This window comes from Phyllobates terribilis, unplaced genomic scaffold (genome assembly GCF_046119375.1).
Source record: "Phyllobates terribilis strain yellow unplaced genomic scaffold, ASM4611937v1 Scaffold_1__5_contigs__length_1240528914, whole genome shotgun sequence".
NCBI classification, from domain to species: domain Eukaryota; kingdom Metazoa; phylum Chordata; class Amphibia; order Anura; family Dendrobatidae; genus Phyllobates; species Phyllobates terribilis.
Window position 1 is genome coordinate 99483675 of NW_027362761.1, and position 20817 is coordinate 99504491.

Here is a 20817-nt window from a genome sequence, read left to right on the forward strand (position 1 = left end):
TTGGTTCTTTAGAAGAAATCTGTCCTGTCGTGCCCCTGGTGTTAGCTCCCGCCCTGACAAGGGCAGTACCCAAATATATCTTACCACGTCACCCACAAACAAGTCCCACCCGACGCGTTTCTTCCTCCTTATGGAGGACTCATCAGGGGAGTGTATTTGGTATTTTGGGGAGCACTAGCAATGCATAAGAGCAAAAAAGTGACTGTGCTATAAAGTGCCAAGTGACTTAGAAAACGTAATGAACCTCACAATGGTGAGTGTCCATCTCAGTGGTACAGAATGCTGTTGCCACTTTCCTCAATTGCAAAAATGGAGGATAATCACACATCTACCTTCTCTGTTTAAATACATTCATTTTCCCTCCATTTCTCAGCGTCCTATGTCCTTTCCGGGGCGGGGCTTATTTTCCAATTCAAGTTACTTGCTATAGTTCACAATCTCCTTATTATAAAGTATAACATTTCACTTCCTCCAAATTAAGCTTGGTAATATACATCTCAGTCAGAGAGCTCATTAAATTCTTATATTAAGTATAGTATATTTACTTCATACGATCCCATAATGACGTCATATGTCTTACATCAGAGTCACATGGCGCATATTCTGGTTCCCCACGTGGCTTCTCTTGTCCTATTATGTGTCCGGGGCTTATAGCCTTTTAATGTGTACCATAGGCTGTTGCCCACATCATTTTCGGGCGCCCGAGACGTCTGTTACTCACGTCATTTCCGGGCGCCTGGAACGCATACTGCTTACATCACTTCCGGGCGCTCGGGACGCATATTGCTTGCATAATTTCCGGGCGCCTGGAACGCATACCACTTACATCACTTCCAGGCGCCCGGGACGTATATTGCTCGCGTCATTTCCGGGCGCCTGGAACGCATGTCACCTACATCATTTCCCGGTGCCTGGAACGCATGTTACTCGCGTTATTTCCGGGTATCCGGAGCGCATATTCCTCCCATTGTTTCTAGGTATCTATGATGCATATCGCGCTCACCCTTGCCTAGAACAGTTCTCTAATATGCAAATCCCACATAGGTGTTCTCAAAAACTCTCCACAGTTACACACCACTCTCATGTCTCGCAAGGGAACCTCACCCCATTCTCATAGCCACCTCCTCTTATTCTCACAAGTTATGGGGACTGATGACCATTCTAATTTTTACTACCAAAGTAAATATATTTCCTTTATAGACCTATTACCATTCTTGCTAATTATTATAGCCATCACTTAATTCCAGAGGTTATTACTAAGGCAGATTTTAGTATCAGAGCATCAGAGGCTCATATTGCCAGTCTTCTCATTAGGGCCATATAGACATTTAACCTTCTTTAAGAAGGCATTCACTATCATTTTTAACACATCTGATTTTCGGCAGGTCCTTATAGGGGGGGTCACCTAAACATGAGCACACATACAAAGGATACTACATATAAATGGGGATAAAGACATGACAATTAAATGAAGCAGCTATAACTGAGCTGTTCATTCAATCCCCTAGGGGTCATCATATGATAAATAAATAATTCATTCTAACACAAAATATCTCCAATAAAATCGAAAACTCGTCAAGCTAAAAATAAGCCCTCATACAGCTCTAATGACGGACGTTTAATGACCGCTGATATGCATAAATACGCCAGCCACTAAGAGGCCTTATTCTCTCATAGCGGTTTTAAAATGGCAATCGGGAGTAAGGTAATAGCGCCCCCCAGAGTCGGAAAATCTCCGGGATTTAACCTACCGGGGTTTTTTCTGTCCCCGCTCACGTGATCGCTGCTATTCAACCAATAACGGCGATCACTTAAAAAAGAGTGAGATCCAGTGTAAAAATAATTTCTCTCTCCTCTGACATGATATAACGTGTCAGAGAAGAGAGGCATGGTTTCCCTAGCCACCCCCCCGGGTACTTTAGTACCGGATCCTCTATCCCCTGGCCCTTTGTATCCTCTTAATAAAATCCTTGAGGGGTGTAGTTTCCAAAATGGAGTCACTTGTGGGGGGTTTCTGCCGTTTGGCTGCCTTACGGGCTGTGCAAATGCGACATGGCACCGCAATCTCTTTCAGCCAAATTTGTATTCAAATATTGCTCCTTCCGCTCCGAGCCCTGCTATTTGTCCAAACAGAACTTTTTGACTACATGTGGGGTATCGCTGCGCTCGTAAGAAAGTGGGTAACAAACTGTGGGGTCCACTTTTTGGTGTTACCTCTTGCAAAAGTGGAAAAATTGGGACTAAAGTAACATTTTAGAGGTAAAATATTTTTTTTTTCATTCCACTTTACATTAATTCCTGTGGAGCACCTGAAGGGTTAAAAAGTCCCTGACAGCAGTTCTGAAGTATTTGAGGGGTGGGGTTTTAAAATGGTATCATAAACTTTTAGTGATGTTCAGAGCTCCTTATTTTGGCCATGTATAATGTACTGATCAGAGCTCCACAGTTTTTGGCCATGTAGAATGTAATGATCAGAGCTCCACAGTTTTTGGCCATGTAGAATGTGATGATCAGAGCTCCACAGTCTTTTGGCCATGTGGAATGTAAAGTTCAGAGCTCCACAGTTTTTGACCATGTAGAATGTAATGATCAGAGCTCCACAGTCTTTTGGCCATGTAGAATGTAATGATCAGAGCTCCACAGTCTTTTGGCCATGTAGAATGTAATGATCAGAGCTCCACAGTCTTTTGGCCATGTAGAATGTGATGTTCAGAGCACCATAGTCTTTTGGCCATGTAGAATGTAATGATCAGAGCTCCACAGTCTTTTGGCCATGTAGAATGTAATGATCAGAGCTCCAGAGTCTTTTGGCCATGTAGAATGTAATGATCAGAGCTCCATATTCTTTTGGCCATGTAGAATGTGATGATCAGAGCTCCATATTCTTTTGGCCATGTGGAATGTAATGATCAGAGCTCCACAGTCTTTTGGCCATGTGGAATGTAATGATCAGAGCTCCACAGTCTTTTGACCATGTAGAATGTAATGATCAGAGCTCCACAGTCTTTTGGCCATGTAGAATGTAATGATCAGAGCTCCACAGTATTTTGGCCATGTAGAATGTGATGGTCAGAGCTCCATAGTCTTTTGGCCATGTAGAATGTACTGATCAGAGCTCCATAGTCTTTTGGCCATGTAGAAGGTAATGATCAGAGCTCTATAGTCTTTTGGCCATGTAGAATGTAATGATCAGAGCTCCATAGTCTTTTGGCCATGTAGAATGTGTTTAGAGCTCCATATTCTTTTGGCCATGTAGAATGTAATGATCAGAGCTCCACAGTCTTTTGGCCATGTAGAATGTGATGTTCAGAGCTCCATAGTCTTTTGGCCATGTAGAATGTACTGATCAGAGCTCCATAGTCTTTTGGCCATGTAGAAGGTAATGATCAGAGCTCCATAGTCTTTTGGCCATGTAGAATGTAATAATCAGAGCTCCATATTCTTTTGGCCATGTAGAATGTGATGTTCAGAGCTCCATATTCTTTTGGCCATGTAGAATGTAATGATCAGAGCTCCTTTGCCTTTTGGCCATGTAGAATGTATTCAGAGCTCCATAGTCTTTTGGCCATGTAGAATGTAATGATCAGAGCTCCATAGTCTTTTGGCCATGTAGAATGTAATGATCAGAGCTCCATAGCCTCTTGGCCATTTAGAATGTAATGATCAGAACTCCACAATCTTTTGGCCATGTAGAATGTGATGCTCAGAGCTCCACAATCTTTTGGCCATGTAGAATGTGATGCTCAGAGCTCCATATTCTCTTCTCCATGTAGAATGTGATGCTCAGAGCTCCATATTCTTTTCTCCATGTAGAATGTGATGCTCAGAGCTCCATAGTCTTTTGGCCATGTAGAATGTAATGATCAGAGCTCCACAGTCTTTTGGCCATGTAGAATGTATTCAGAGCTCCATAGTCTTTTGGCCATGTAGAATGTAATGATCAGAGCTCCATAGTCTTTTGGCCATTTAGAATGTGTTCAGAGCTCCATAGTCTTTTGGCCATGTAGAATGTAATGATCAGAGCTCCATAGTCTTTTGGCCATTTAGAATGTAATGATCAGAGCTCCATAGTCTTTTGACCATGTAGAATGTATTCAGAGCTCCATATTCTTTTGGCCAGGTAGAATGTGATGTTCAGAGCTCCACAGTCTTTTGGCCATGTAGAATGTGATGTTCAGAGCTCCATAGTCTTTTGGCCATGTAGAATGTGATGCTCAGAGCTCCATAGTCTTTTGGCCATGTAGAATGTAATGATCAGAGCTCCACAGTCTTTTGGCCATGTAGAATGTGATGCTCAGAGCTCCACAGTCTTTTGGCCATGTAGAATGTGATGCTCAGAGCTCCACAATCTTTTGGCCATGTAGAACGTGATGCTCAGAGCTCCATATTCTCTTCTCCATGTAGAGTGTGATGCTCAGAGCTCCATAGTCTTTTGGCCATGTAGAATGTAATGATCAGAGCTCCATAGTCTTTTGGCCATGTAGAATGTGATATTCAGAGCTCCATAGTCTTTTGGCCATGTAGAATGTGATGTTCAAAGCTCCATATTCCTTTGGCCATGTAGAATGTAATGATCAGAGCTCCACAGTCTTTTGGCCATGTAGAATGTGATGTTCAGAGCTCCATATTCTCTTCTCCATGTAGAATGTGATGCTCAGAGCTCCACAGTCTTTTGGCCATGTAGAATGTGATGCTCAGAGCTCCACAATCTTTTGGCCATGTAGAATGTGATGCTCAGAGCTTCATAGTCTTTTGACCATGTAGAATGTAATGATCAGAGCTCCACAGTCTTTTGGCCATGTAGAATGTAATGATCAGAGCTCCATAGTCTTTTGGCCATGTAGAATGTAATGATCAGAGCTCCATAGTCTTTTGGCCATTTAGAATGTAATGATCAGAGCTCCATACTCTTTTGACCATGTAGAATGTATTCAGAGCTCCATATTCTTTTGGCCATGTAGAATGTGTTCAGAGCTCCATAGTCTTTTGGCCATGTAGAAGGTGATGTTCAGAGCTTCATAGTCATTTGGCCATGTAGAGTGTGATGCTCAGAGCTCCATAGTCTTTTAGCCATGTAGAATGTGATGCTCAGAGCTCCATATTCTTTTGGCCATGTAGAGTGTGATGCTCAGAGCTCCATATTCTCTTCTCCATGTAAAATGTGATGCTCAGAGCTCCATATTCTCTTCTCCATGTAGAATGTGATGCTCAGAGCTCCATATTCTCTTCTCCATGTAGAATGTGATGCTCAGAGCTCCATAGTCTTTTGGCCATGTAGAATGTGATGTTCAGAGCTCCATAGTCTTTTGGCCATGTAGAATGTGTTCAGAGCTCCATAGTCTTTTGGCCATGTAGAATGTGATGTTCAGAGCTCCATAGTCTTTTGGCCATGTAGAATGTAATGATGAGAGCTCCATAGTCTTTTGGCCATATAGAATGTAATGATCAGAGCTCCACAGTCTTTTGGCCATGTTGAATGTAATGATCAGAGCTCCATATTCTTTTTGCCATGTAGAATGTGATGTTCAGAGCTCCACAGACTTTTGGCCATGTAGAATGTACTGATCAGAGCTCCATTTTCTTTTGGCCATGTAGAAGGTAATGATCAGAGCTCCATAGTCTTTTGGCCATGTAGAATGTAATGATGAGAGCTCCATATTCTTTTGGCCATGTAGAATGTGATGTTCAGAGCTCCATATTCTTTTGGCCATGTAGAATGTAATGATCAGAGCTCCTTTGCCTTTTGGCCATGTAGAATGTGTTCAGAGCTCCATAGTCTTTTGGCCATGTAGAATGTAATGATCAGAGCTCCATAGTCTTTTGGCCATGTAGAATGTAATGATCAGAGCTCCATAGCCTTTTGGCCATTTAGAATGTAATGATCACAGCTCCACAATCTTTTGGCCATGTAGAATGTGATGCTCATAGCTCCACAATCTTTTGGCCATGTAGAATGTGATGCTCAGAGCTCCATATTCTCTTCTCCATGTAGAATGTGATGCTCAGAGCTCCATATTCTCTTCTCCATGTAGAATGTGATGCTCAGAGCTCCATAGTCTTTTGGCCATGTAGAATGTAATGATCAGAGCTCCACAGTCTTTTGGCCATGTAGAATGTATTCACAGCTCCATAGTCTTTTGGCCATGTAGAATGTAATGATCAGAGCTCCATAGTCTTTTGGCCATTTAGAATGTAATGATCAGAGCTCCATAGTCTTTTGACCATGTAGAATGTATTCAGAGCTCCACATTCTTTTGGCCAGGTAGAATGTGATGTTCAGAGCTCCACAGTCTTTTGGCCATGTAGAATGTGATGTTCAGAGCTCCATAGTCTTTTGGCCATGTAGAATGTGATGCTCAGAGCTCCATAGTCTTTTGGCCATGTAGAATGTAATGATCAGAGCTCCACAGTCTTTTGGCCATGTAGAATGTGATGCTCAGAGCTCCACAGTCTTTTGGCCATGTAGAATGTGATGCTCAGAGCTCCACAATCTTTTGGCCATGTAGAACGTGATACTCAGAGCTCCATATTCTCTTCTCCATGTAGAATGTGATGCTCAGAGCTCCATATTCTCTTCTCCATGTAGAGTGTGATGCTCAGAGCTCCATAGTCTTTTGGCCATGTAGAATGTAATGATCAGAGCTCCATAGTCTTTTGACATGTAGAATGTGATATTCAGAGCACCATAGTCTTTTGGCCATGTAGAATGTGATGTTCAGAGCTCCATATTCCTTTGGCCATGTAGAATGTAATGATCAGAGCTCCACAGTCTTTTGGCCATGTAGAATGTGATGTTCAGAGCTCCATATTCTCTTCTCCATGTAGAATGTGATGCTCAGAGCTTCACAGTCATTTGGCCATGTAGAATGTGATGCTCAGAGCTCCACAATCTTTTGGCCATGTAGAATGTGATGCTCAGAGCTCCATAGTCTTTTGGCCATGTAGAATGTGATGCTCAGAGCTCCATAGTCTTTTGGCCATGTAGAATGTAATGATCAGAGCTCCACAGTCTTTTGGCCATGTAGAATGTAATGATCAGAGCTCCATAGTCTTTTGGCCATGTAGAAGGTAATGATCAGAGCTTCACAGTCTTTTGGCCATGTAGAATGTGATGCTCACAGCTCCACAGTCTTTTGGCCATGTAGAACGTGATGCTCAGAGCTCCATATTCTCTTCTCCATGTAGAATGTGATGCTCAGAGCTCCACATTCTCTTCTCCATGTAGAGTGTGATGCTCAGAGCTCCATAGTCTTTTGGCCATGTAGAATGTAATGATCAGAGCTCCATAGTCTTTTGGCCATGTAGAATGTGATATTCAGAGCTCCATAGTCTTTTGGCCATGTAGAATGTGATGTTCAAAGCTCCATATTCCTTTGGCCATGTAGAATGTAATGATCAGAGCTCCACAGTCTTTTGGCCATGTAGAATGTGATGTTCAGAGCTCCATATTCTCTTCTCCATGTAGAATGTGATGCTCAGAGCTCCACAGTCTTTTGGCCATGTAGAATGTGATGCTCAGAGCTCCACAATCTTTTGGCCATGTAGAATGTGATGCTCAGAGCTTCATAGTCTTTTGACCATGTAGAATGTAATGATCAGAGCTCCACAGTCTTTTGGCCATGTAGAATGTAATGATCAGAGCTCCATAGTCTTTTGGCCATGTAGAATGTAATGATCAGAGCTCCATAGTCTTTTGGCCATTTAGAATGTAATGATCAGAGCTCCATACTCTTTTGACCATGTAGAATGTATTCAGAGCTCCATATTCTTTTGGCCATGTAGAATGTGTTCAGAGCTCCATAGTCTTTTGGCCATGTAGAAGGTGATGTTCAGAGCTTCATAGTCATTTGGCCATGTAGAGTGTGATGCTCAGAGCTCCATAGTCTTTTAGCCATGTAGAATGTGATGCTCAGAGCTCCATATTCTTTTGGCCATGTAGAGTGTGATGCTCAGAGCTCCATATTCTCTTCTCCATGTAAAATGTGATGCTCAGAGCTCCATATTCTCTTCTCCATGTAGAATGTGATGCTCAGAGCTCCATATTCTCTTCTCCATGTAGAATGTGATGCTCAGAGCTCCATAGTCTTTTGGCCATGTAGAATGTGATGTTCAGAGCTCCATAGTCTTTTGGCCATGTAGAATGTGTTCAGAGCTCCATAGTCTTTTGGCCATGTAGAATGTGATGTTCAGAGCTCCATAGTCTTTTGGCCATGTAGAATGTAATGATGAGAGCTCCATAGTCTTTTGGCCATATAGAATGTAATGATCAGAGCTCCACAGTCTTTTGGCCATGTTGAATGTAATGATCAGAGCTCCATATTCTTTTTGCCATGTAGAATGTGATGTTCAGAGCTCCACAGACTTTTGGCCATGTAGAATGTACTGATCAGAGCTCCATTTTCTTTTGGCCATGTAGAAGGTAATGATCAGAGCTCCATAGTCTTTTGGCCATGTAGAATGTAATGATGAGAGCTCCATATTCTTTTGGCCATGTAGAATGTGATGTTCAGAGCTCCATATTCTTTTGGCCATGTAGAATGTAATGATCAGAGCTCCTTTGCCTTTTGGCCATGTAGAATGTGTTCAGAGCTCCATAGTCTTTTGGCCATGTAGAATGTAATGATCAGAGCTCCATAGTCTTTTGGCCATGTAGAATGTAATGATCAGAGCTCCATAGCCTTTTGGCCATTTAGAATGTAATGATCACAGCTCCACAATCTTTTGGCCATGTAGAATGTGATGCTCATAGCTCCACAATCTTTTGGCCATGTAGAATGTGATGCTCAGAGCTCCATATTCTCTTCTCCATGTAGAATGTGATGCTCAGAGCTCCATATTCTCTTCTCCATGTAGAATGTGATGCTCAGAGCTCCATAGTCTTTTGGCCATGTAGAATGTAATGATCAGAGCTCCACAGTCTTTTGGCCATGTAGAATGTATTCACAGCTCCATAGTCTTTTGGCCATGTAGAATGTAATGATCAGAGCTCCATAGTCTTTTGGCCATTTAGAATGTAATGATCAGAGCTCCATAGTCTTTTGACCATGTAGAATGTATTCAGAGCTCCACATTCTTTTGGCCAGGTAGAATGTGATGTTCAGAGCTCCACAGTCTTTTGGCCATGTAGAATGTGATGTTCAAAGCTCCATAGTCTTTTGGCCATGTAGAATGTGATGCTCAGAGCTCCATAGTCTTTTGGCCATGTAGAATGTAATGATCAGAGCTCCACAGTCTTTTGGCCATGTAGAATGTGATGCTCAGAGCTCCACAGTCTTTTGGCCATGTAGAATGTGATGCTCAGAGCTCCACAATCTTTTGGCCATGTAGAACGTGATACTCAGAGCTCCATATTCTCTTCTCCATGTAGAATGTGATGCTCAGAGCTCCATATTCTCTTCTCCATGTAGAGTGTGATGCTCAGAGCTCCATAGTCTTTTGGCCATGTAGAATGTAATGATCAGAGCTCCATAGTCTTTTGACATGTAGAATGTGATATTCAGAGCACCATAGTCTTTTGGCCATGTAGAATGTGATGTTCAGAGCTCCATATTCCTTTGGCCATGTAGAATGTAATGATCAGAGCTCCACAGTCTTTTGGCCATGTAGAATGTGATGTTCAGAGCTCCATATTCTCTTCTCCATGTAGAATGTGATGCTCAGAGCTTCACAGTCATTTGGCCATGTAGAATGTGATGCTCAGAGCTCCACAATCTTTTGGCCATGTAGAATGTGATGCTCAGAGCTCCATAGTCTTTTGGCCATGTAGAATGTGATGCTCAGAGCTCCATAGTCTTTTGGCCATGTAGAATGTAATGATCAGAGCTCCACAGTCTTTTGGCCATGTAGAATGTAATGATCAGAGCTCCATAGTCTTTTGGCCATGTAGAAGGTAATGATCAGAGCTTCACAGTCTTTTGGCCATGTAGAATGTGATGCTCACAGCTCCACAGTCTTTTGGCCATGTAGAACGTGATGCTCAGAGCTCCATATTCTCTTCTCCATGTAGAATGTGATGCTCAGAGCTCCATATTCTCTTCCCCATGTAGAATGTGATGCTCAGAGCTCCATATTCTCTTCTCCATGTAGAATGTGATGCTCAGAGCTCCATAGTCTTTTGGCCATGTAGAATGTAATGATCAGAGCTCCATAGTCTTTTGGCCATATAGAATGTAATGATCAGAACTCCATAGTCTTTTGGCCATGTAGAATGTGATATTCAGAGCTCCATAGTCTTTTGGCCATGTAGAATGTGATGTACAGAGCTCCATATTCTCTTCTCCATGTAGAATGTGATACTCAGAGCTTCACAGTCTTTTGGCCATGTAGAATGTGATGCTCAGAGCTCCATATTCTCTTCGCCATGTAGAATGTGATGCTCAGAGCTCCATATTCTCTTCTCCATGTAGAATGTGATGTTCAGAGCTCCATAGTCTTTTGGCCATGTAGAATGTGATGCTCAGAGCTCCATAGTCTTTTGGCCATGTAGAATGTGTTCAGAGCTCCATAGTCTTTTGGCCATGTAGAATGTAATGATCAGAGCTCCATAGTCTTTTGGCCATGTAGAATGTGTTCAGAGCTCCATAGTCTTTTGGCCATGTAGAGTGTGATGCTCAGAGCTCCATAGTCTTTTGGCCATGTAGAATGTAATGATCAGAGCTCCATAGTCTTTTGGCCATTTAGAATGTAATGATCAGAGCTCCATAGTCTTTTGACCATGAAGAATGTATTCAGAGCTCCATAGTCTTTTGGCCATGTAGAGTGTGATGCTCAGAGCTCCATAGTCTTTTGGCCATGTAGAATGTAATGATCAGAGCTCCATAGTCTTTTGGCCATGTAGAATGTGATGATCAGAGCTCCATAGTCTTTTGGCCATGTAGAGTGTGATGATCAGAGCTCTATAGTCTTTTGGCCATGTAGAATGTAATGATCAGAGCTCCGTAGTCTTTTGGCCATGTAGAATGTAATGATCAGAGCTCCATAATCTTTTGGCCATGTGGAATGTGTTCAGAGCTCCATAGTCTTTTGTCCATGTAGAATGTGATGCTCAGAGCTCCATAGTCTTTTGGCCATGTAGAATGTAATGATCAGAGCTCCATAGTCTTTTGGCCATATAGAATGTAATGATCAGAACTCCTTAGTCTTTTGGCCATGTAGAATGTGATATTCAGAGCTCCATAGTCTTTTGGCCATGTAGAATGTGATGTACAGAGCTCCATATTCTCTTCTCCATGTAGAATGTGATGCTCAGAGCTTCACAGTCTTTTGGCCATGTAGAATGTGATGCTCAGAGCTCCATATTCTCTTCGCCATGTAGAATGTGATGCTCAGAGCTCCATATTCTCTTCTCCATGTAGAATGTGATGTTCAGAGCTCCATAGTCTTTTGGCCATGTAGAATGTGATGCTCAGAGCTCCATAGTCTTTTGGCCATGTAGAATGTGTTCAGAGCTCCATAGTCTTTTGGCCATGTAGAATGTAATGATCAGAGCTCCATAGTCTTTTGGCCATTTAGAATGTGTTCAGAGCTCCATAGTCTTTTGGCCATGTAGAATGTAATGATCAGAGCTCCATAGTCTTTTGGCCATGTAGAATGTAATGATCAGAGCTCCATAGTCTTTTGACCATGTAGAATGTGATGTTCAGAGCTCCATAGTCTTTTGGCCATGTAGAATGTAATGATCACAGCTCCATAGTCTTTTGGCCATGTAGAATGTGATGATCAGAGATCCTTATTCTTTTGGCCATGTAGAATGTGATGATCAGAGCTCCTTATTCTTTTGGCCATGTAGAATGTAATGATCAGAGCTCCATAGTCTTTTGGCCATGTAGAATGTAATGATCAGAGCTCCATATTCTTTTGGTCATGTAGAATGTATTGATCAGAGCTCCATAGTCTTTTGGCCATGTAGAAGGTAATGATCAGAGCTCCATAGTCTTTTGGCCATGTGGAATGTGTTCAGAGCTCCATAGTCTTTTGGCCATGTAGAATGTACTGATCAGAGCTCCGAGGTCTTTTGGCCATGTAGAATGTAATGATCAGAGCTCCGTAGTCTTTTGGCCATGTAGAATGTAATGATCAGAGCTCCATATTCTTTTGGCCATGTGGAATGTATTCAGAGCTCCATAGTCTTTTGGCCATGTAGAATGTAATGATCAGAGCTCCATAGTCTTTTGGCCATATAGAATGTAATGATCAGAGCTCCATATTCTTTTGGCCATGTGGAATGTATTCAGAGCTCCATAGTCTTTTGGCCATGTAGAATGTAATGATCAGAGCTCCATAGCCTTTTGGCCATGTAGAATGTAATGATCAGAGCTCCATAGTCTTTTGGCCATGTAGAATGTAATGATCAGAGCTCCATATTCTTTTGGCCATGTGGAATGTATTCAGAGCTCCATAGCCTTTTGGCCATGTAGAATGTAATGATCAGAGCTCCATATTCTTTTGGCCATGTAGAATGTAATGATCAGAGCTCCATATTCTCTTCTCCATGTAGAATGTGATGCTCAGAACTTCACAGTCTTTTGGCCATGTAGAATGTGATGCTCGCAGCTCCACAGTCTTTTGGCCATGTAGAACGTGATGCTGAGAGCTCCATATTCTCTTCTCCATGTAGAATGTGATGCTCAGAGCTCCATATTCTCTTCCCCATGTAGAATGTGATGCGGAGAGCTCCATATTCTCTTATCCATGTAGAATGTGATGCTCAGAGCTCCATAGTCTTTTGGCCATGTAGAATGTAATGATCAGAGCTCCATAGTCTTTTGGCCATGTAGAATGTAATGATCAGAACTCCATAGTCTTTTGGCCATGTAGAATGTGATATTCAGAGCTCCATAGTCTTTTGGCCATGTAGAATGTGATGTTCAGAGCTCCATATTCTCTTCTCCATGTAGAATGTGATGCTCAGAGCTTCACAGTCTTTTGGCCATGTAGAATGTGATGCTCAGAGCTCCATATTCTCTTCGCCATGTAGAATGTGATGCTCAGAGCTCCATATTCTCTTCTCCATGTAGAATGTGATGCTCAGAGCTCCATAGTCTTTTGGCCATGTAGAATGTAATGATCAGAGCTCCATAGTCTTTTGGCCATTTAGAATGTGTTCAGAGCTCCATAGTCTTTTGGCCATGTAGAATGTATTCAGAGCTCCGTATTCTTTTGGCCATGTAGAATGTGATGTTCAGAGCTCCACAGTCTTTTGGCCATGTAGAATGTGATGTTCAGAGCTCCATAGTCTTTTGACCATGTAGAATGTATTCAGAGCTCCGTATTCTTTTGGCCATGTAGAATGTGATGTTCAGAGCTCCACAGTCTTTTGGCCATGTAGAATGTGATGTTCAGAGCTCCATAGTCTTTTGACCATGTAGAATGTATTCAGAGCTCCGTATTCTTTTGGCCATGTAGAATGTAATGATCAGAGCTCCATAGTCTTTTGACCATGTAGAATGTATTCAGAGCTCCGTATTCTTTTGGCCATGTAGAATGTGATGTTCAGAGCTCCACAGTCTTTTGGCCATGTAGAATGTGATGTTCAGAGCTCCATAGTCTTTTGACCATGTAGAATGTATTCAGAGCTCCGTATTCTTTTGGCCATGTAGAATGTGATGTTCAGAGCTCCATAGTCTTTTGGCCATGTAGAATGTGATGTTCAGAGCTCCATAGTCTTTTGGCCATGTAGAATGTGATGTTCAGAGCTCCATAGTCTTTTGACCATGTAGAATGTGATGATCAGAGCTCCATAGTCTTTTGGCCATGTAGAATGTAATGATCAGAGCTCCATAGTCTTTTGGCCATGTAGAATGTGATGCTCAGAGCTCCTCAGTCTTTTGGCCATGTAGAATGTAATGCTCAGAGCTCCATATTCTCTTCTCCATGTAGAATGTGATGCTCAGAGCTCCATAGTCTTTTAGCCATGTAGAATGTAATGATCAGAGCTCCATAGTCTTTTGGCCATGTAGAATGTAATGATCAGAACTCCATAGTCTTTTGGCCATGTAGAATGTGATATTCAGAGCTCCATAGTCTTTTGGCCATGTAGAATGTGTTCAGAGCTCCATAGTCTTTTGGCCATGTAGAATGTGATGTTCAGAGCTCCATATTCTTTTGGCCATGTAGAATGTAATGATCAGAGCTCCATAGTCTTTTGGCCATGTAGAATGTGATGTTCAGAGCTCCATATTCTTTTGGCCATGTAGAATGTAATGATCAGAGCTCCACAGTCTTTTGGCCATGTAGAATGTGATGCTCAGAGCTCCATATTCTCTTCTCCATGTAGAATGTGATGCTCAGAGCTCCATAGTCTTTTGGCTATGTAGAATGTGATGCTCAGAGCTCCATAGTCTTTTGGCCATGTAGAATGTGATGTTCTGAGCTCCATATTCTCTTCTCCATGTAGAATGTGATGCTCAGAGCTCCACAGTCTTTTGGCCATGTAGAATGTGATGCTCAGAGCTCCACAATCTTTTGGCCATGTAGAATGTGATGCTCAGAGCTCCATATTCTCTTCTCCATGTAGAATGTGATGCTCAGAGCTCCATAGTCTTTTGGCCATGTAGAATGTGATGCTCAGAGCTCCATAGACTTTTGGCCATGTAGAATGTAATGATCAGAGCTCCACAGTCTTTTGGCCATGTAGAATGTATTCAGAGCTCCATAGTCTTTTGGCCATGTAGAATGTAATGATCAGAGCTCCATAGTATTTTGGCCATGTAGAATGTAATGATCAGATCTCCATAATCTTTTGGCCATGTAGAATGTAATGATCAGAGCTCCATATTCTTTTGGCCATGTAGAATGTAATGATCAGATCTTCATATTCTTTTGGCCATGTAGAATGTGATGTTCAGAGCTGCATAGCCTTTTGGCCATGTGGAATGTGATGATCAGAGCTCCATAGTCTTTTGGCCATGTAGAATGTAATGATCAGAGCTCCATAGTCTTTTGGCCATGTAGAATGTAATGATCAGAGCTCCATAGTCTTTTGGCCATGTAGAATGTGATGATCAGAGCTCCATAGTCTTTTGGCCATGTAGAGTGTGATGATCAGATCTTCATATTCTTTTGGCCATGTAGAATGTGATGATCAGAGCTCCACAGTCTTTTGGCCATGTAGAATGTAATGATCAGGGCTCCCTATTCTTTTGGCCATGTAGAATGTAATGATCAGAGCTCCATATTCTTTTGGCCATGTAGAATGTGATGATCAGAGCTCCACAGTCTTTTGGCCATGTAGAATGTGTTCAGAGCTCCACAGTCTTTTGGCCATGTAGAATGTAATGATCAGGGCTCCCTATTCTTTTGGCCATGTAGAATGTGATGATCAGAGCTCCATAGTCTTTTGGCCATGTAGAATGTGATGATCAGAGCTCCACAGTCTTTTGGCCATGTAGAATGTAATGATCAGGGCTCCCTATTCTTTTGGCCATGTAGAATGTGATGATCAGAGCTCCATAGTCTTTTGGCCATGTAGAATGTGATGATCAGAGCTCTATAGTCTTTTGGCCTTGTAGAATGTAATGATCAGAGCTGCGTAGTCTTTTGGCCATGTAGAATGTAATGATCAGAGCTCCATAGTCTTTTGGCCATGTGGAATGTGTTCAGAGCTCCATAGTCTTTTGGCCATGTAGAATGTGATGATCAGAGCTCCACAGTCTTTTGGCCATGTAGAATGTGCTCAGAGCTCCACAGTCTTTTGGCCATGTAGAATGTAATGATCAGGGCTCCCTATTCTTTTGGCCATGTAGAATGTGATGATTAGAGCTCCATAGTCTTTTTGCCATGTAGAATGTGATGATCAGAGCTCCACAGTCTTTTGGCCATGTAGAATGTAATGATCAGGGCTCCCTATTCTTTTGGCCATGTAGAATGTGATGATCAGAGCTCCATAGTCTTTTGGCCATGTAGAATGTGATGATCAGAGCTCCATAGTCTTTTGGCCATGTAAAGTGTGATGATCAGAGCTCTATAGTCTTTTGGCCATGTAGAATGTAATGATCAGAGCTCCGTAGTCTTTTGGCCATGTAGAATGTAATGATCAGAGCTCCATAATCTTTTGGCCATGTGGAATGTGTTCAGAGCTCCATAGTCTTTTGGCCATATAGAATGTGATGATCAGAGCTCCATAGTCTTTTGGCCATGTAGAAGGTAATGATCAGAGCTCCGTAGTCTTTTGGCCATGTAGAATGTAATGATCAGAGCTCCATAGTCTTTTGGCCATGTAGAATGTGATATTCAGAGCTCCATAGTCTTTTGGCCATGTAGAATGTGATGTTCAGAGCTCCATATTCTCTTCTCCATGTAGAATGTGATGCTCCGAGCTTCACAGTCTTTTGGCCATGTAGAATGTGATGCTCAGAGCTCCATATTCTCTTCGCCATGTAGGATGTGATACTCAGAGCTCCATATTCTCTTCTTCATGTTGAATGTGATGCTCAGAGCTCCATAGTCTTTCGGCCATGTAGAATGTGATGCTCAGAGCTCCATAGTCTTTTGGCCATGTAGAATGTTTTCAGAGCTCCATAGTCTTTTGGCCATGTAGAATGTAATGATCAGAGCTCCATAGTCTTTTGGCCATTTAGAATGTGTTCAGAGCTCCATAGTCTTTTGGCCATGTAAAATGTAATGATCAGAGCTCCATAGTCTTTTGGCCATTTAGAATGTAATGATCAGAGCTCCATAGTCTTTTGACCATGTAGAATATATTCAGAGCTCCGTATTCTTTTGGCCATGTAGAATGTGATGTTCAGAGCTCCACAGTCTTTTGGCCATGTAGAATGTGATGTTCAGAGCTCCATAGTCTTTTGACCATGTAGAATGTATTCAGAGCTCCGTATTCTTTTGGCCATGTAGAATGTGATGTTCAGAGCTCCATAGTCTTTTGGCCATGTAGAATGTGATGTTCAGAGCTCCATAGTCTTTTGGCCATGTAGAATGTGATGATCAAATCTTCATATTCTTTTGTCCATGTAGAATGTGATGATCAGAGCTCCACAGTCTTTTGGCCATGTAGAATGTAATGATCAGGGCTCCCTATTCTTTTGGCCATGTAGAATGTAATGATCAGAGCTCCATATTCTTTTGGCCATGTAGAATGTGATGATCAGAGCTCCACAGTCTTTTGGCCATGTAGAATGTGTTCAGAGCTCCACAGTCTTTTGGCCATGTAGAATGTAATGATCAGGGCTCCCTATTCTTTTGGCCATGTAGAATGTGATGATCAGAGCTCCATAGTCTTTTGGCCATGTAGAATGTAATGATCAGGGCTCCCTATTCTTTTGGCCATGTAGAATGTGATGATCTGAGCTCCATAGTCTTTTGGCCATGTAGAATGTGATGATCAGAGCTCCATAGTCTTTTGGCCATGTAGAATGTGATGATCAGAGCTCCATAGTCTTTTGGCCATGTAGAATGTAATGATCAGAGCTCCATAGTCTTTTGGCCATGTGGAATGTGTTCAGAGCTCCATAGTCTTTTGGCCATGTGGAATGTGTTCAGAGCTCCATAGTCTTTTGGCCATGTAGAAGGTAATGATCAGAGCTCCGTAGTCTTTTGGCCATGTAGAATGTAATGATCAGAGCTCCGTAGTCTTTTGGCCATGTAGAATGTGATGTTCAGAGCTCCATAGTCTTTTGGCCATGTAGAAGGTAATGATCAGAGCTCCGTAGTCTTTTGGCCATGTAGAATGTAATGATCAGAGCTCCATAGTCTTTTGGCCATGTAGAATGTGATCCTTAGAGCTCCATAGTCTTTTGGCCATGTAGAATGTAATGATCAGAGCTCCACAGTCTTTTGGCCATGTAGAATGTGATGCACAGAGCTCCTCAGTCTTTTGGCCATGTAGAGTGTAATGCTCAGAGCTCCATATTCTCTTCTCCATGTAGAATGTGATGCTCAGAGCTCCATAGTCTTTTAGCCATGTAGAATGTAATGATCAGAGCTCCATAGTCTTTTGGCCATGTAGAATGTAATGATCAGAACTCCATAGTCTTTTGGCCATGTAGAATGTGATATTCAGAGCTCCATAGTCTTTTGGCCATGTAGAATGTGTTCAGAGCTCCATAGTCTTTTGGCCATGTAGAATGTGATGTTCAGAGCTCCATATTCTTTTGGCCATGTAGAATTTAATGATCAGACCTCCATTGTCTTTTGGCCATGTAGAATGTGATGTTCAGAGCTCCATATTCTTTTGGCCATGTAGGATGTAATGATCAGAGCTCCACAGTCTTTTGGCCATGTAGAATGTGATGCTCAGAGCTCCATATTCTCTTCTCCATGTAGAATGTGATGCTCAGAGCTCCATAGTCTTTTGGCCATGTAGAATGTGATGCTCAGAGCTCCATAGTCTTTTGGCCATGTAGAATGTGATGTTCTGAGCTCCATATTCTCTTCTCCATGTAGAATGTGATGCTCAGAGCTCCACAGTCTTTTGGCCATGTAGAATGTGATGCTCAGAGCTCCACAATCTTTTGGCCATGTAGAATGTGATGCTCAGAGCTCCATATTCTCTTATCCATGTAGAATGTGATGCTCAGAGCTCCATAGTCTTTTGGCCATGTAGAATGTAATGATCAGAGCTCCACAGTCTTTTGGCCATGTAGAATGTATTCACAGCTCCATAGTCTTTTGGCCATGTAGAATGTAATGATCAGAGCTCCATAGTATTTTGGCCATGTAGAATGTAATGATCAGAGCTCCATAATCTTTTGGCCATGTAGAATGTAATGATCAGAGCTCCATATTCTTTTGGCCATGTAGAATGTAATGATCAGAGCTCCATATTCTTTTGGCCATGTAGAATGTAATGATCAGAGCTCCATAATCTTTTGGCCATGTAGAATGTAATGATCAGAGCTCCATATTCTTTTGGCCATGTAGAATGTGATGTTCAGAGCTCCATAGTCTTTTGGCCATGTAGAATGTGATGTTCAGAGCTCCATAGTCTTTTGGCCATGTAGAATGTGAAGTTCAGAGCTCCACAATCTTTTGGCCATGTAGAATGTGATGCTCAGAGCTCCATATTCTCTTCTCCATGTAAAATGTGATGCTCAGAGCTCCATATTCTCTTCTCCATGTAGAATGTGATGCTCAGAGCTCCATAGTGTTTTGGCCATGTAGAATGTGATGATCAGAGCTCCATAGTCTTTTGGCCATGTAGAGTGTGATGTTCAGAGCTCCACAGTCTTTTGGCCATGTAGAATGTATTCAGAGCTCCATAGTCTTTTGGCCATGTAGAATGTGATGATCAGAGCTCCATAGTCTTTTGGCCATGTAGAATGTAATGATCAGAGCTCCATAGTCTTTTGTCCATGTAGAATGTAATGATCAGAGCTCCATAGTCTTTTGGCCATGTAGAATGTGATGATCAGAGCTCCATAGTCTTTTGGCCATGTAGAGTGTGATGATCAGATCTTCATATTCTTTTGGCCATGTAGAATGTGATGATCAGAGCTCCACAGTCTTTTGGCCATGTAGAATGTAATGATCAGAGCTCCATAGTCTTTTGGCCATGTAGAATGTGATGATCAGAGCTCCATAGTCTTTTGGCCATGTAGAGTGTGATGATCAGATCTTCATATTCTTTTGGCCATGTAGAATGTGATGATCAGAGCTCCACAGTCTTTTGGCCATGTAGAATGTAATGATCAGAGCTCCATATTCTTTTGGCCATGTAGAATGTGATGATCAGAGCTCCACAGTCTTTTGGCCATGTAGAATGTGTTCAGAGCTCCACAGTCTTTTGGCCATGTAGAATGTAATGATCAGGGCTCCCTATTCTTTTGGCCATGTAGAATGTGATGATCAGAGCTCCATAGTCTTTTGGCCATGTAGAATGTAATGATCAGAGCTCCGTAGTCTTTTGGCCATGTAGAATGTGATGTTCAGAGCTCCATAGTCTTTTGGCCATGTAGAATGTAATGATCAGAGCTCCATAGTCTTTTGGCCATGTAGAATGTAATGATCAGAGCTCCATAGTCTTTTGGCCATGTAGAATGTGATGATCAGAGCTCCTTATTCTTTTGGCCATGTAGAATGTGATGTTCAGAGCTCCATAGTCTTTTGGCCATGTAGAATGTGATGATCAGAGCTCCTTATTCTTTTGGCCATGTAGAATGTGATGATCAGAGCTCCTTATTCTTTTGGCCATGTAGAATGTGATGATCAGAGCTCCTTATTCTTTTGGCCATGTAGAATGTGATGATCAGATCTTCATATTCTTTTGGCCATGTAGAATGTGATGATCAGAGCTCCTTATTCTTTTGGCCATGTAGAATGTGATGATCAGAGCTCCTTATTCTTTTGGCCATGTAGAATGTGATGATCAGATCTTCATATTCTTTTGGCCATGTAGAATGTGATGATCAGAGCTCCTTATTCTTTTGGCCATGTAGAATGTGATGATCAGAGCTCCTTATTCTTTTGGCCATGTAGAATGTGATGATCAGAGCTCCTTATTCTTTTGGCCATGTAGAATGTGATGATCAGAGCTCCATATTCTTTTGGCCATGTAGAATGTGATGATCAGAGCTCCTTATTCTTTTGGCCATGTAGAATGTGATGATCAGAGCTCCTTATTCTTTTGGCCATGTAGAATGTGATGATCAGATCTTCATATTCTTTTGGCCATGTAGAATGTGATGATCAGAGCTCCATAGTCTTTTGGCCATGTAGAATGTGTTGTTCAGAACTCCTTATTCTTTTGGCCATTTCTTTCATGCATTTTGCGGTGGACAGTTCTCACCTGTTGACAGGATAAATGATAAATGTCTGAATGATGGGAACCTCAGCAGCCACTAAAGTGGAAGTTCTGATCCCACTGGA

General features: G+C 42.0%; 1 protein-coding gene across 4 annotated transcripts in view; it reads left to right on the plus strand.

Moving 5' to 3' along the window:
• Nucleotides 1-20817, plus strand: part of CCDC171 (coiled-coil domain containing 171) — a 166727-nt gene that overhangs the window by 128716 nt on the left and 17194 nt on the right. The window lies entirely within an intron of this gene.